We start from the raw sequence: 5,640 nt of genomic DNA, 5'->3' as shown, positions 1-5,640 counted from the left end.
CATGCATCGATCGAATTACAATTGACGGAGAAGCTTTGGAGGATGTAAAAACTTTTACATATCTGGACAGCATCATTGATAAACACGGTGAATCTGATGCAGATGTGAAGACGCGGATCTTCTAAGCAAGAGCAGCATATTTACAACTAAAGATCATCTGGAACTCAAAACAATTGTTAATCAACACTAAAGTCCGAATTTTCAATACAAATGTCAATACAGCTCTTATGTATGGGGCGGAGACGTGGAGAACTACAAAAGCCGTGGTCCAGAAGATACAAGTGTTTATTAACAGTTGTCTACTCAAGATACTTCGGATCCGTTGGACAGGCACTATCAGCAACAACCTACTGTGGAAGAGAACAAATCAGATTCCAGTGGAGGAAGAAATCAGGAAGAAGCGCTGGAAGTGGATAGGACACACATTGAGGAAATCACCAAACTGCGTCACAAGGCAAGCCCCCACATGGAATCCTGAGGGCCAAAGGAGAAGAGAAAAACCAAAGAACACATTACACCGAGAAATGGAGATAGATATGAGAAGAATGAACAACAAATGGATAGAACTAGGAAGGAAGGCCCAGGATAGAGTGGGTTGGAGAATGATGGTCGGTAGCTCATGCTCCATTGGGGGTAACAATAGTAAGTAAGTAAGTAAATCTCAGATTTTACTAAGAGATTCAGTAATTCAATGTTCAACTACATTCGATTGTCTCCACTTTTGTTCTCATTCATTACACTAATATTACTTAATCATCCTTTTATCTTTATATGTTGACCTTTCGAAAACTAAAATTCTGGATGAATATAATTATTTAACTTCCCTAGTATAAAAAATAAAATATAAGAATAAATTCATTTTAGTATTGTTTGTTTGAATCTTTCCATCGATGTGTTAGGACTGCAACTGCCCAGTCTCTAATTGGAATATGTGCATACTGCGCGTATTGCCCCGATATAGTCTTAATTCACAAGCATGGTAAGCACAAGCAAGTGGCTATCAAGACTCAGTGGCCGAGTTGACAACGCAATGGCGTTTGAAGCGAATGGCACTGAGTTCGGGTCCTATAGTGGACATCAACACTAAGATGCAAGTACATCCAGCTGACTAGTCCTAAAAGGGATGAAAAACTCATCAAATTGGATTCCACTGCAAGTCACTATCCATCTTTGCTTAGAATATAAGAATAGTTTATAGATCTTGAAATTTCCGAAAACCATAACTTACAATCTGTATGACTTACTGTATATACATATATATACACAGCATGAATCGACCATGTAAAAGCTTCACTACTAATGTAATTATGAATAATAACAATACCACTACTTTTAATCTTTCCTTACTACTTATAAAGTAACAAACATGTAAAACTTTATTCATTACCCAGTTACAATAATTTTCAATATTCTAATTTCTTTCGTAATTTCATTGATAACAGTTACATAACAGTAAAAAGGAAAAAAAATTATCCACCTTTTTTAGTGGATAGAGATTAATTGAGTTTTTTTCTTTCTTTCTTTCTTTCCCCCTTTTCTAAACCTCAATTTTTTTTAGTTTTTTTGGTCTTACCTAAAATAAGATTGACATAATTTTACTTAAAAGGTTTATAAGTAGTAAATTCATTTAAACTAAAATTAATTTTTTTTTTTCTTAAATGATAAGTAATCAATCAGTCAAAATATTGAAAGTTTAAGAATTAAAAGAAACAGCTGTTCAATAATTATCAATATGAGGGTTTTGAAGATTTTTTAGTGTTGTTGATGTCATGAATCAATTTCAATTAGATAGTCATTTAAAACTAGGGACCACGGAATAGGAGTTTGATTTTAGCATGGGATTCTTCAACGGTACTTATACATGAATCTAGAACCTTCAGGATCTCGCAAGAACATTTGATCTTTTAAACGTCAAGCTGAAATCTAGTTATACATATTTGTAACTTAAATTAACGGACGATATTGCACGACCATCGTCTATTGTCATCAACTGCTAGCTACATCACACACAAAATGGTCACAGATTCTCATTAGAGTTCCAGAAGTACCTCTTGGAATTAGTCACTGATGAGGACATGACAATTGTCATTGTATGAGATTCTATCCGAGCAGCCTAGAGGTTAATCACTTACGAGACCGAAATTCCTGAGTACCATTCCCTGTGGTTTGGTCGTGAGTGAGAAATGTTAAGGAGTTTCACATTAGAAAGATACAGTTGTTCAGCGCTCCTGTGTTTTCAATTGTTGTCTGGATTAAGTGGGCTCATGATCTCGATAACGTCCAGTAATCCTTTGTTTTTATTAGTCCCAGTAATCTGTTAGAAAAACAAAGCTCTGTACTCTGTTAAACAACACAATGGAATACCAACCATAATGTTACTTCAAAGAAATTATTTTTTATTCGGCTGTCTAACTTCTTCGAATTAATTGCTTCTCAGTTACAAATAACTAAGTTTTGATCACCCTACATTCTAAATATGCAAGAGTGTAATAATAGGAGAGACTATAAGAGTAATTTTACTAAATAATCTCAGTGATCAATTTAAATGCCACCTAAAGAGGATCTGATGCAGATATTAGGGCGAGGATTGGCAAAGCAAGGGCAGCATTTCTACAATTGAAGAACATATGGAACTCAAAACAACTGTTAACTAACTTCAAAGTGAGAATCTTCAATGCGAACGTCAAGACAGTCCTAATGTACGGAGCTGAAACGTGGAGAACTACTACAACCATCGTCTGAAGGTACAAGTATTTATAAACCGTTGTCTACGCAAAATACTCAACATTCACTAGCCGGATGCCATGAGCAACAGCGTATATGGGAGAGGATAAACCAGCTTCCAGCTGAAGAGGAAATTAAGAAAAGGCGTTGGAATTGGTTAGGACATACAATGACGAAATGATCAAACTGCATCACGAGGCAATCCCTAACTTGGAATCCTGAAGGGAAGCGGAAAAGAGGAAGGCCAAAGAACACATTACTCCGGGAAATGGAAGCAGATATGAAAAGAAAGAAGAACAAATTGGAACAACTGGAAAGGATTGCCCAGGACAGGTTTGGATGTAGAATGCTCGTCGGCGGCCTAAGTAAGTAAGTGAGTAAGTGAGTAAGTAAGTGAGTAAGTAAGTAAGTAAGTAAGTAAGTAAAGAAACAGATAACTATACCATACCTAATAACATAAGTTTCAGATGTTAATCTCGCATTTTTGAAATTAAACTCATGTTGAAGCATTAAATACTGTAATATCCTAAAGTTCAGCAAACTCAATTGAATCAGATTCATTGGTATATAACACGTAGAAACTGTTTACGTGTAAAAGTGAGACTACTTAATAAAGCTATCAGCTTTAAATGATAAAAATCATAATTCAGTTTCTTTCTATTATGATGGTTTCAAAAATCAGTTCCTTTGTACACATGTAGGATTGTAGAATTTGACAAAAAGTGATAATTTTTTACGTTTTTACTTATTTTAATACTCAGGTTAGTTCCATTTTTATCACCTAGCGCACAAATTCCCAAGTACTCTGATTTAATTAATCATTGAGCAAATAAACTTCCGTTTATGAACCTCCGTCTTTGAATGTCTTCATTAGATTACTCTTACTTACTTACTTACTTACGCCTGTTACTCCCAATGGAGTATAGGCCGCCGACGAGCATTCTACATCCAAACCTGTCCTGGGCAATCCTTTCCAGTTGTTTCAAGTTGTTCTTCTTTCTTTTCATATCTGCTTCCATTTCCCGGAGTAATGTGTTCTTTGGCCTTCCTCTTTTCCGCTTCCCTTCAGGATTCCAAGTTAGGGATTGCCTCGTGATGCAGTTTGATCATTTCGTCATTGTATGTCCTAACCAATTCCAACGCCTTTTCTTAATTTCCTCTTCAGCTGGAAGCTGGTTTATCCTCTCCCATATACGCTGTTGCTCATGGCATCCGGCTAGTGAATGTTGAGTATTTTGCGTAGACAACGGTTTATAAATACTTGTACCTTCAGACGATGGTTGTAGTAGTTCTCCACGTTTCAGCTCCGTACATTAGGACTGTCTTGACGTTCGCATTGAAGATTCTCACTTTGAAGTTAGTTAACAGTTGTTTTGAGTTCCATATGTTCTTCAATTGTAGAAATGCTGCCCTTGCTTTGCCAATCCTCGCCTTTACATCTGCATCCGATCCTCCTTGTTTATCAATGATGCTTCCCAGGTACGTGAAAGATTCTACCTCTTACAGAGTTTCGCCATCAAGTGTGATTGGATTATTGTTCTCCGTGTTGCATTTGAGAATTTTGCTTTTTCGTTTGTGTATGTTGAGGCCTATTGATGCAGGGGCTGTTGCCACATTAGGTTACTCTGCCACTAATAATATTACATATAAAGTCGACCTAAATGATATAAATTGTTTTCATTCTTGAACTATTAAAATGACTGAAATGGACTTAGAATGAATGAATTTCATTCATTAATATAAGAGACTCTATCTGATTACTTCGTCCATGTAATGTAATGTCACTAGGCTTAGGTTTGTTTCAGAGTTTAAAGCTTATAGCGAGTATTTAGGAATATTGATGATTTCCACATTATTTACAATCTAAGGGGACTGAATCAGGATTCTAATAAGTTTGAAATTATCATTTTTACTCTGTAGTTGCACAAAATAATTTTTGACATTATTTTAAGCGCTTTAAGCAGTGTACTAAGGTATTCCTACTGCTCGTTATATATGACATTTAAATTTCTGACCAAAACCTCTTCACTAATATTCTCAATTATGATTAACTAGTTCTTAAAGAATACTTTCATAGGCACGAAAAAAGTGAAAACTTACTTGGCATTGTTTTACATGAATCTTCCCATTGATGTTTAGGACTGCAATTGAACAGTCTACTATTGGCATGTGCGTATTGCCTCGATACTGTCCTAATTCACAAGCATTCTAAGCAGAGATGGATAATGTTTAATAATATGAAATTATTATTAGTATTGTAAGCAGAGATGGATAGTGGCTAGTAGTGTAATCCAGTTTGATCAGCGTTTCGTCCTATTTAGGACTCGTCAACTAGATGTACCTGTATCTCAGAGTTAATGTTCACTCTGGGACTCGAACCCAGTACCACTCGCCTCAAACGCCATAACGTTGTTCACTTAGAGACTGGTCAATTGCGATCCTAAGTATCAATAGGAAGCTTCAAGTAAACAATACCAAGTGGATTGAAACTTAGCCCCAATTGCACAAGCAAGTGGCTATCAGGAGTCAGTATCTAAGTGGATAACGCGATGGAGTTTAAAGCGAACAGCATTGGGTTCAAGTCCCAAATGCAGGTATACTCAGCTGACGAGTCCCTAATAAAACGAAACGCACGTCTTGGATTCCACTGCCAACCATTAACCACACAACAAAAGTGAGCTTACATAAAGTTTCAAGTTCATAGAAGATGGACAACCTTAATACAAGTATATAATATCTATCATAAAAACAAGGTAATGTTTAAAAACTATCACTTCTTTTTCTGGTACATTTGTACACATAGAGAAATAGGTAATTAAACGTACTATTGCAAATTATAATAACAATTATAGCAATAATGTCACTAGACACTTGCACGCTGTGAAGTCATAAGACAACAACAACAACAAAAAGTAA

This window comes from Schistosoma mansoni, chromosome W, assembly GCF_000237925.1.
Source record: "Schistosoma mansoni strain Puerto Rico chromosome W, complete genome".
NCBI classification, from domain to species: domain Eukaryota; kingdom Metazoa; phylum Platyhelminthes; class Trematoda; order Strigeidida; family Schistosomatidae; genus Schistosoma; species Schistosoma mansoni.
This window is presented reverse-complemented; position numbering follows the sequence as displayed.